The following is a 12,522-nucleotide window of genomic DNA, read 5'->3' as shown; positions in this document are numbered from 1 at the left end:
TCAGGCTGCGGACGTCAGCTCCGGACATCAGGCCGCAGTCATCTGGTTCCGGACCTCTGGCAACGGTCGGCAGGTTCCGGGCATCCGGCAGGCAAACCAGGGTTCAGGCAAGGAGGCACGACAGATATCCAAGCAGGGTGCGTGTTTAGGGAACACGCCAAGGTCCAAGGCTAGGTGCGTGTGTAGGGGACACGCCAGGGTTCAAGGCTAGGTGCGTGTGTAGGGGACACGCCAGGGTTCAAAGCGAGGTGCGTGTGTAGGGGACACGCCAGGGTTCACAAACGAGACAGGGTGCATGTGTAGAGCCACGCCAAAGCATAGGATAAGACAGAGTGCGTGTAGAGACACGCCAAGGTACAAGGTACAAACAGAGTGCGTGTAGAGACACGCCAAGGTACAAGGTACAAGACAGAGTGCGTGTAGAGACACGCCAAGGTACAAGACAGAGTGCGTGTAGAGACATGCCAAGGTACAAGACAGAGTGCGTGTAGAGACACGCCAAGGCACAAGACAGGGTGCGTGTAGAGACCCGCCAGGGTTCAGAGCAGGGCTGCGTGCTAGGAGCTACGCAGGGACGCACACCTCACTGGCCAATGCACACGGCTGTAACGCCAGGACGAGGCACGACTAAGGCACAGGAGGGGGCAAAGGAACCTTCGTGCTAGGAGCCACGCCAGGTTCAGGGCAGGGTGCGTGCTAGGAGCCACGCCAGGGTTCAAGGCAGGGTGCGTGCTAGGAGCCACGCCAGGGCACAAGGAAGGGCTGCGTGCTAGGAGCCACGCAGGGGGCACGCCACACTGGCCAGTACACACGGCTGTACACAAACACGTGGCACTTACCACGGCACAGGAGACGGCCAAGGGGAACCCACGCCGGGGTTCAATGCAAGGACAAGGCAGGGAACAAGGCAAGGAATACAGGCAGAAACAGAGCCAGGTCAGAGAGAGGACAGAGTCTAGCAGCGGAGCGTAGGCAGAAGCCCAGAGCCGGGCCAAGGGAAGACCTTGGGACTAGACAAAGAAACGAGCACTAAGGAGAGGAGAAATGGTGCGAGTGCCAGGGAGCACTACAGAGCACCATAGGAGAGAGCGAGGCAGAGCAAGCAAAGACTGAGACCATAGGGAGGAACACAAAGCAAGGAATAGCAAGGCAGAGAACACGGGGAGGACTACAAGTCAAAGCATAGCAAAAGCAAGACATGGCAAAACAGGCGAGGCAGAGAACAAAGGAAGGACTACAAGTCAAAGCATAGCTAAGGCGAGACATAGCAAAACAGACTAAGACAAAGAACAGCAGAAGGACTACAAGGCAAAAAAAAAGGCAAAGACAAACATGGCACGAGAGACAACACAAGACATGGCACAAGACAAGAGGCGGAATACGAGCACGGAGCGTGTGCAGAGACGCACTACAGAGCAAAGTGCAAGGGCACAGAATAGAGGGAGCAACCCCACAGACCCAGAGCCTTGCAGGGAAGCAACACAATAATCAGGCCCTGAGCATAGGAAGAGGCGGCCTGATATAGGGCATAGCACCTCCTCCTCCAGGTCAGGACCAGGGGAGAACTTCCGGGATTCTAGACATGACGAGATGATAGCAGAACCAGACAGTGCAGGATCTTAGGAAACGTCACATGATCAGGGTTTCAGACATGACGAGATGATCACCGAACCAACCAGTGCAGGATCCTAGGAAGAACACATGATCTGGGATTCTAGACATGACGAGATGATTGCAGAACCAGACAGTGCAGGATCTTAAGAAACATCACATGATCAAGGACTCCAGACATGACGAGAAGATCACAGAAGGCAGAGCAGAAACGCAGGGATCCTGCAGCTCAGACATGAGGTGAGTCTGCACACAGCTCTAGCGAACATGCAGGACAGCAGACAAAACATGCGCATGCACATCGCTCCAGGAGTTCTTGAGACAAACAAACATGGCAGACATGGCGGACGTGACAGGATCAGGGTATGGTTTGGTTAAGGGTTAGGGTTAGGGTCAGGGTCAGGGTTAGGGTTAGGATCAGGGTATGGTTTGGTTAAGGGTTAGGGTTAGGGTTAGGGTCAGGGTTAGGGTTAGGGTCAGGGTTAGGGTTAGGGTTAGGGTCAGGGTCAAGGTTAGGGTTAGGATCAGGGTATGGTTTGGTTAAGGGTTAGGGTTAGGGTTAGGGTCAGGGTTAGGGTTAGGGTTAGGGTTAGGGTTAGGGTCAGGGTCAAGGTTAGGGTTAGGATCAGGGTATGGTTTGGTTAAGGGTTAGGGTTAGGGTTAGGGTCAGGGTTAGGGTTAGGGTCAGGGTTAGGGTTAGGGTCAGGGTTAGGGTTAGGGTCAGGGTCAAGGTTAGGGTTAGGATCAGGGTATGGTTTGGTTAAGGGTTAGGGTTAGGGTTAGGGTCAGGGTTAGGGTTAGGGTATGGTTTGGTTAAGGGTTATGGTTAGGGTCAGGGTTAGGGTTAGGGTTAGGGTTAGGGTCAGGGTTAGGGTTAGGGTCAGGGTTAGGGTTAGGGTTAGGGTCAGGGTTAGGGTTAGGGTTAGTAAAGTCATAGTTTGGGTTAGTGTGAGGGGCCACCTAATGTTTGGAAAAAACGCAAACGCGGTAAAAATGCACTAAAAACGCATACAAACGCATAAAAACGCTGCGTTTTTTTCATGCATGCTCATAAAAATGCTTGAAAAAAACGCAGCAGTTGTATGCTTTTGTATGCGTTTTTTCAATGCGTTTTTTTGCGGGAAAAACGCGCTGCAAAAAAAAGCAAGTGTGAAACTAGCCTTAGACACACGTACTCACACACACGTACTCACACACGTAGTTAGACACACGTACTCACACACGTACTTACTGTAGACCACGTACTCACACACGTACTCACACACGTACTCACACACACGTACACACACGTACTCACACATACGTCCTCACACACACGTACTCACACACACGTACTCACACACATACACACATCCTCACACACACATCCTCACACACGTACTCACACACACATACACACGTACTCACACACACATGTACTCACACACACGTACTCACACACGTACTTAGACAAACGTACTCACACACACGTACTCATACACACGTACTCACACACGAACTTAGACACAGGTACTCACACACGTACTTAGACACATCCCATAGTCCTGTGGTTATATACCCATCATAGTTATCCTCGAAACCATAGTCCTGCGGTCAGGTAATGTGACTGAGTCAGATTCTGCTGTGGACACTCTGGATTGTGGCACCCACCCAACCAGGGAGAGCTGACCCCGTGTGGAACCACCACCTATACAGGGAGTGCCAGGGGCAAGAAAAAGGGTGTGAGCCACTACGACTGCTGGAACTAGACTGCCGGCTCAAGGAAGACACAAGTGTGTCTGAAAACAGGGTACATGCAGGATACAAGTCAAAGCATGGTCACAGAGTATCTTCATTAAACTGTGGTTTCAGGGTAGCAACCGGTTCAAGACATAATTATGAGGACAAAGTGATACACAGCAAGGTTCGTGCGAGTGCACGCCAACCTCCAAGGCATGTTATGTGCTAGGTGGCATGCCTGGGTTCAGACAAGGGTTACGTGACATATGACTCCTAACATCTGGCAATGATAAACAGGCTCTTGACATCAGGCTGCGGACATCATCTCCGGACATCAGCCCGTAGTCATCAGGCTCTGGACCTATGTCAGCCATCGGCATCCAGCAGGCAAGCCATGGTTCAAGGGTTCAGGCAATGAGGTGCGCCAGAGTTCAAGACATGGTCAAAGGCAGGGTTCAACACAAGGTCCTGCGCATGAAGAGAGACACGCCAGGGGCAGGGTTCAAGACATGGTCCTGCGCATGCAGAGAGACTTGCCGGGTTGCAGGGTTCAAGACAAAGCGCAGAACATAGGCAGTAGCAGAGAGCTGGGTACGGACAAGACATAAAGTTTCAACACAACTCATAGAAATAAGAACACGACAGAGATACGAGGTTCAGGACAGAGCCAAAATTGCAAAAGACTTGTGCTAAAGAAGCACGAAACGCACAGTGTGAGAAACAGTGTGAGTGCAAGAGAGCACGGAAAACACGGCTGAGGCACAGAGAGGCAGGCATGTGTATGACCAGGCGCATGCAAGGGGCCCGCAGCCACAAGGCAGGGCTAGGCAAAGGTACAGAAGACGCGTGCAAGACATCACGGCAAAGCCTGGTACAAAAGGTGAATGTGAAACTGCACGGGCCAGAAAAAACAGACACAAAGTACGCTAGGAACACAGGCAAGGCACAAGAGGTAGAGAGCGGAACGTAGGCTGAAGAACAGAGACGAGTACAAGAGAAAGAAGTGGAACATATGCTAGAACCTAGAGACGGGCAAAGACAGAGAACATAGGAAGTACCAAGCAGGACCAAAAAATAATTTTGAAAACTAGAAATTTATTTTGTGAACAATAACATTTATATGACAAACATGTCAACCTTTTTATTTTCAATGTGAAAGAACATTATGGACACATATTAGTCCATTTCATCAAAAATGAACAAAAAATGACAAAACAAAAAGCTAACTTTAATTTAAATTATAGTACTGGGGGTAATATCCATACCCAGTACTGCAATCTGATGCGGAGTCTCCCACCCTTTCATTTGTTGCTGCCTGCAACTGCTGGGTGAAGCTGTTGTGTGGACTCTCTTGGCGCACAGGGGCTGTCAGTTGCTGGCCTTGTTGTCTGGGCCTGAATAGGCCAAACAGCCCCATCCAAATCTGTTCATAGTTGAAGATTGGAGCAGGGTCCTCTAGAGCTGTTAGGGACATCTGGACCATACTCATGAAAAGAGACTGCCTGTCCGTTGGCAGTGATCGAGTTTTGCTGGCAATTTGCAGCGCAAAAAAAATCAAACTGGTCCTCTGAAGTTGATTTTTTAATCAACTCCAGAGTATCAGTGGCTGCCTTGACGGTTTGCTGGTTCGACACATGGTGAACAGATGTCCCCAGCTCCAGAGGACCCTGCTCCATCTTCTGACTCTTGTCCGTTTGGTCTAGGAGGTGCAATGTTCCCTTGAGTGCTGTAAAAAAAACAAAAAAAGAGTAAACAATAGTATGGTATTTAGCCATGTGGCATAGAAGCTACATTTTGGACACAGCCAACATCCCACTCAGCAAAAAGCTCTGCTCCCATTTTATTTCCCCATGGTGATAAAGCATGTTTTCAGTAAAGACAAGCAAAATCACCGCATGCTATAATTATACTGTAAGGCTACGTTCACACGTCGCGGAACTCTCGCGGAAGTTACCGCGAGAATTCCGGATTCCATTCCGCGGGAAAATTGCATTTTAAATTCCCGTGATTTTCCTGCGGAAAAACTAGCGATTTGCAAACATAATTAGCTTGCAAAATGCTAGTGTTTTCCAAGCTATCTGGAGCATCACTTGGAGAACTGATTGACAGGTTGGTCACACTCGTCAAACATAGTGCAGCATCAGTAGTAAAAGCTAGGATGTAAAAAATAATTTAAAAAAAATGACGTCGCCATCGCTGTCATTCTCGCAAAGGAATACTTGGATCGGGAGCATGGAGACAGACGGGAAGGCTGCGCGGGACGCCGGAATGTAAGAACAACAATATTTTTTATTTTAAATTCTATTTTTTACAGGGATATGGTGCTCACAGCCCGGAGGACAGTCTCCTCTCCTCCGGACCGTGGGTACCAACCGCAAATGTTCTGCTTACTTTTCGCATGGTGTGCACAGCCACATGCGAAAAGTAAGCAGAACAATGCATTCCTATGGGTGCGGGATCGCCACAATTCCGCTAAATTAATGAGCATGCTACGTTTTTTACCACAAAGCGATTCCGCCGTGGAAAAACCCGCACCATTAGCACAGCATTGCGGAATCCCATAGGAATGCATGGGATGCTTATTTTTCGCATTTTCACAGCAAAATCACGTGTTTAAAACCGCCGCAAAAATGTGAAAAAAACGCTACGTGTGAACTCAGCCTGATACTTAGCTTGCGTAGAAAGTGCGCCTATGCCAGCTAAATAGACATGCTGCGGTGTCCAGACACGTGCCACAAGTCGTCTTAGGTATGCCTCACCCCTACATGTTTGGATGCATAGTGTCGAGGGGATTTAATGAATTCCCCTGCAATATGCTGTAACATCTGTATCATGGCAATTGAACGATGGAACGTGAAGCAGCGTTCCTTACGCACCCAATTGGTACTAGACACATGGCAAAAGACATAAAAAGTTTTGGGCTGTTTTTGGCAAAATCACTGTCTTGCTTGATATCAGAAATTGCAACTCTTTGAAAAAGGGGAAGTGGTTCCTGCTTTGCGAAGATCCACTTTTGGAGCAGCTGGCAAGAAACTTCTTGAAGCGGTCCCTTACAGAGCACCATCGCTGCTTTACATCTTTCTCTACAAAACACAAAAAATTATTATTTGTGACATTTTTGAAAAAATATAATATTAAACATCGTAAATATAGTAGAATTACCAATTTGTGACTGTACGCCATTTGTGAATTGATCCCAGTCGGGGTACATCTGGGGGCAAATTTTTGTCCAGCACAGGTCCCTATAATAGCGGTCCTTGTAGGTCTCCTCTGCCTGGCCCCAGATAGCTGGATAGTCCCGGACCTAAAATGTATACACAGTAATGTCTTTACATGCTCTAACCAACACCAAATTTTGGTTTATTTTACTTTAGGGAATCTGTCACCTATTTTGAGTCCGATCACCTGCCTGCACCGCCATCAGGGGCTTATCTACAACATTCTGCCATGCTCTAGAGATGCCCCCGAAGTTATCGTAAAGATTACAACAACGAGTTATATAATAATACTAACCCGGTCCGTTTCCGATGGGTGTCGCGGTCCGGTAGGGGGCCTCACATCTTCTACTGAAGCCGTCCTGCTTTGTATCTCTGTGACAATTCCCGTTGCCAGACAGGACCACGACACCCACTGCACCAGACCGCGCCCAGTGGTAAGTATAATATAAATAGTTTGTCTTATCTTTCATATAACATCGGGGCATTATCTACAGCATTACAGAATGCATTACAGAATGCTATAGATAAGCCCATTGTGGGGACAGCTGATAGGTGTAAAAATCGGTGACATTCCCTTAAATAGAAACCCAACCCTAATCCCAACCCTTACCCTAATCCCAAACCTAACCCTAATCCCAACACAAATCACTACCATAAACATTATTGCAATCCTTAAAAAATGACGTGGGTGTCCCCCTATATTTCATAGGCAGAAAGGCTACGCAGACAGCTGCGGGCTGATATTCATAGCAGAGGAAAGTGTTAATATCCATGTCCCCTTTCCAAGGCGATAAATATCAGCCCGTAGCTGTCTGTGTAGTCTTTCTGGCTATAAAACATATGGGGACCCCCCCCAAAAAAGACATGTGGTTCACCATATATTTCATAGGCGAGAAAAAGGCTATGCAGACAGCTGCAGGCTGATCTTCATAGCCTAGGAAGGGGCCATGGATATTGGCCCCCCCCGGATAGAAATATCAGCCCGCAGCCGCCCAAGAAATGGTGCATCTAGAAGATGCGTCAATTCTGGCACCTAGCCCCTCTCTTCCCACTCCCGTGTAGCGGTGGGATATGGGCTAATAAAGGGGTTAATGTCACCTTTTATTGATAGGTGACATTAAGCCCGGTTAATAATGGAGAAGCGTCAATAAGACGCCGATCCATTATTAACCCCATAGAAAAAATGTTTTAAAAAAACACAGAGACAATAAAAAAAAACTTTAATGAAATAAAACACATTATTTTTGACCATATTTTTTATTTTCCAGGCAATCCAGTGCGAAGCCCTCGATCTCCTAGAGAAAAAGAGAAAAAAAACAAAACAAATTTTTACCACTTGGTCCGACACAGTCCATAAACGAGGGTCCCACGACGATCTGCCATGGAGAACGGTCACATCAGGAGATGTGACTGTTCTCCATGGCTGCAGAAACACACTGATAGGAGCTAAGCTCTGCAGTGTGTTACTGCGCATGCGCCAGAGTTTACCGGAGTTCATTGACTCCGGTACTCTCGCTTTACGGCATTGCTGCGTGGGAAAGTTCACAGGCAGCTCTAAGCCGGAAAGCGAGATACCGGAGCTGCAGAACTCCGGGAAATTCGGCGATACACTGCAGGAGCACTGCTCCTGGTAGTGTATCGACCGAGGACAGAAGAGATCGCCGCAGGACCCTCGTGGATTTCTGCGGACAGGGAGTATACATTTTGTTTATTATTTTCTATTTTTTTTAGGGCAACAATGTCTCCGCCCACACACTTCCTCCCGCCTGACATCTCTTCCCTATGCAGCGGTTTTGACACCCCAATCCGCAGCAAAAACCGCACATATGCCGGATTTGCTGCAGATTTTAAAGACTCTATACAAGTCAATGGGTGCAGAACCGCTGCAGAATCGCCAAAAGAACTGACATGCTGCGGAAATGAACCCGCAGCGAAACCGCACTTTTTTTCCACACCATGTGCACAGCGTTTTTTATTTTGCATTGACTTTAATGGTACTGTACACCGCTGCGGAAACCGCTGTGGTTCCGCATGGCCAAATCCGGTGGGGATCCGCAGCAGAATCTGCAGCGTGTGCACATACCCTTAGTGTTACAAGGTGTGAATGAGGAGTAGTTGTGTAAAATTTGGTGTTATCGCTCTCACATTCATTCTCTCATACTAGTCGCTGGAAGTTCAACACCTCATGGCAAAGAACTCTCTGAGGAGATGGCCTAGGCTGTAAAGAGATTACCAACATCTTGAAACAGCTGCAGCTTGGTGGCAAGACCTCACAGTGGTTTAACAAAACAGGTTCCACTTAGATTAGACCTCACCATGGTTGACCAAAGGAGGTGAGTGCACGTGCTTAGTGTCATATTTAAAGGTTGTGTTTCCAAAATTAACATATGAGTGCTGCCAGCGTGCTGAAGAGGCTAAAGGGGTTGTGGGGCAGCCTGTCAGTGCTGAGACTATATGGAGCACATGGAAGCAAACTGGCCTGCATGACTGTCGTCCCAGAAGGAATCCTCTTTTGAAGATGATGCACAAGAAAGCCCTCAAACAGTTTGCTGAAGACAAGGAGACTAAAGGTACTGTCACACTTAGCGATGCACCAGCGATCCCGACCAGCGATATGACGCGGTCAGGATCGCTGGTGCATCGCTAAGTGGTCACTAGTGAGCTGCCACACAGGCAGATCTCACCAGCAACATCGCTGGGGATGGGGGTCGCTACTTACCTGTCACACTAGGCGATCCTGACGTCCTCCCACCCGGCTCCACGCTCGTCGCTCATCTCTCCACAGGAAGTGCCGCAGGAAGCTGACGACGAGAAGCGGTCCAGGATGTTCTCGCGCGATCAGCGATAACCAGCGGGGGAGCGGTCGGAGGTAAGTATCAGACACAGCGATATCTCTAGCAATATCGCTATAACGTCACAAGTTATAGCGATATTGCTAGCGATATCTCTTAGTGTGACAGGCCCTTGAGGACATGGCTTACTAAAACCATGTCCTGTGGTCTGATGAGATCAAGATAAACTTCATTGGATTAGATGGTGTCAAGTGTGTGTGAGGGCAACCAGATGAGGAGTACAAAGACAAGTGTGTCTTGCCTACAATCAAGCAAGGTGGTGGAAGTTTCATACTTTGGGGCTGCATAAGTTCTGCCAGCTGTGGGGAGTTACAGTTCATCGAGGGAACCCCGAATGGCAAAATGTACTATGACATATTGAAGCAGAGCATGATTCCCCTCCCTTTGGAAACTGGGCCGCAGGGCAGAATTCCAACATAAGGACCCCAAACACATCTCTAACACAATCACTGCCTTGCTAAAGAAACAGATGGTAAAGATGCTGGAGAGGCCAAGTATGTCTCAAGACCTAAACCATAATAGGCGGAGGAGGTGGAGGTGGAGGAGTGCAAGGTCTCCACCATCCACTAACTATAGTCAATCAACAACATAAGCAGTCAAAGAATCCATTAAAAAACAATATTTTATTGGTAATGCTTATAAAAATTGGACAATACAGTACATGGAATTGAGAGGAGTATACAACAAGCATGCCCAGTGGCAAGGAGGCCAGATACCCTAGCAGCACAGCCCCAGGATAATTAACCCCACACACAAATATAAATGCACAAGATGATAAATAGTCACCTTTCTGGGTGGTCAAAAGCGACCTTATTATAAATGCAGCAGTCAATAATTATATCAACAAATCATCATATAGCAAGGGCTAGTAATCAAAGTCAGACGCTGCAAAAAACTCCCTAACATAGCACAGGAGAAACAATCCCAGAGCATATGCTCATAGTAGGCGCAATGTACAGTGTGCAATAAATAATTGTACACAAGGTGACATTACCTGGGAGCGGTAGAAGCAGTGGTATCGGCCTGTCCCCGATGCGCGTTTCGGAGCTCACAGCTCCTTCCTCAGGGGGCGTGGTTAATGGGCGCAACATAACTGTTTATATAGCGCGCCCACCAGAAGTCCCATACACACGCGAGCTGCCAGTCAAAGCCAGACACAGTGTCTCCCCTGCGATGCAACCGGAAACATGCGGGCCCCACGTGATCCGCGCCATCAAACAGGAGGAGTCCACCGCCGGGCCGACTGGCAGCGCGCATGCGCACAACTTATGATGTAGAAACCGCCTTTTTGGAATAGGGCAAACAGAAGGGAATAATAATTATATCAAAACTATAGTGCTATGTTGTATGTAGACAAATGGAAACATGTCGTGGAGCATAAAAATACCATCAAGGGCCTCTTAAACTAATTTGGATCAGTCCAGCAGATATTCATATCTGCCATCATGAATAAGACAAGTCCTAAGGCAATAGCCTAAATAGCCCCTTGATCGGTGCACCATATGCCAAAGCATACGGAACACCATCAAAAACCCCTTATATGCAATCAAGTCCACATGACATAGTGTTACTGTCTATGGCAAACAAAGAATAATGGCAATGCATACATACATATCAATATGCACACATACACATATGTACCCACATGTGTACACACCCACACACACATGATGCAGATGACTACGCACACATACACACGCAAATGGTGTACAAACACCCACACGCACATACACACATATGTACGCACATCTCCTGTGCACACACATGCATACGTACATGCGAGAACATACATGCACAAAACATGAAATAACACAAACCGTTACCACAATTAATAAACGGGGAGATCCAGTGGATGTAGTACGTGTCTAGCATAAAGATCTAAATGCAGGCCAAATGACCTAAGTGTGCATATATACACATGGATGTCCCAATGCCAAAATACATACAGATACATAGTCAACTCATATGTACAATATGAAAATAATTACATAATAAAATCACATAATATTTCAATCCCGACCAAAAGCCCATGTATAGTAGAACATGATGTATACCATACATTATACCATAATGCATAACATGCACTACAGTAGTGAATATAGAAGTCCATTTGAGCCAGTTCCATCAATACATCTTGAAAGGACCTTCGGAAAATTCCACGATATCCAACAATCATCAGGTCATATACATGATACTAAAAGAAAAATACAAATAAAAATAAATTAAAACCAAAGCCACGGTGATCACGCTAGTGCTCACCAAGACGGGACTATAGGAGCGGAGCATACGAGATATTTTCATTTAACCCATATGGGTGAATAGTACCTAAGATTCAAATCCATCTTGTTTCTAACCTAGCTAGACGGCTGGAAAGTTTGCCACCTCTTATATTGATATTAAGAACATCAATACCGCAAATTCTCAATAGCACAGCATTACACTGAGGGAATTCCTTAAAATGCCTAGGCAGGGTCTTCAGAGTAGAATTATCCGTGCAGGCAGAGGCAGCCTGTATACCCAAAACGTGCTCCCTCGTACGGACCTTCAATTGTCGCGTGGTCATACCCACGTAAATAAGTCCACAGGGACACGTAGCATAGTATATCACGTATCGAGTGGTACAGGATATACGCTGCTTAATCACAAATGTTTTATTACCATCGTGACTGGTGAACGAGGTGCTACAGTTGTGGCCAAAAGTATTGACACCCCTGCAATTCTGTCAGATAATATTCAGTTTCTTCCTGAAAATGATTGCAAACACAAATTCTTTGGTATTAAATGAAGATATCATTTAATTTGTCTTAAATGAAAAAACACAAAAAGAATTGTCCTAAAGCCAAATTGGATATAATTCCACACCAAACATAAAAAAGAGGGTGGACAAAAGTATTGGCACTGTTCGAAAAATCATGTGATGCTTCTCTAATTTGTGTAATTAACAGCACCTGTAACTTACCTGTGGCACCTAACAGGTGTTGGCAATAACTAAATCACACTTGCAGCCAGTTGACATGGATTAAAGTTGACTCAACCTCTGTCCTGTGTCCTTGTGTGTACCACATTGAGCTTGGAGAAAAGAGAGAAGACCAAATAACTGTCTGAGGACTTGAGAAACCAAA

Source organism: Dendrobates tinctorius, unplaced genomic scaffold (genome assembly GCF_039654945.1).
Source record: "Dendrobates tinctorius isolate UK_male_01 unplaced genomic scaffold, ASM3965494v1 ptg000001l, whole genome shotgun sequence".
NCBI lineage: Eukaryota > Metazoa > Chordata > Amphibia > Anura > Dendrobatidae > Dendrobates > Dendrobates tinctorius.
This window is presented reverse-complemented; position numbering follows the sequence as displayed.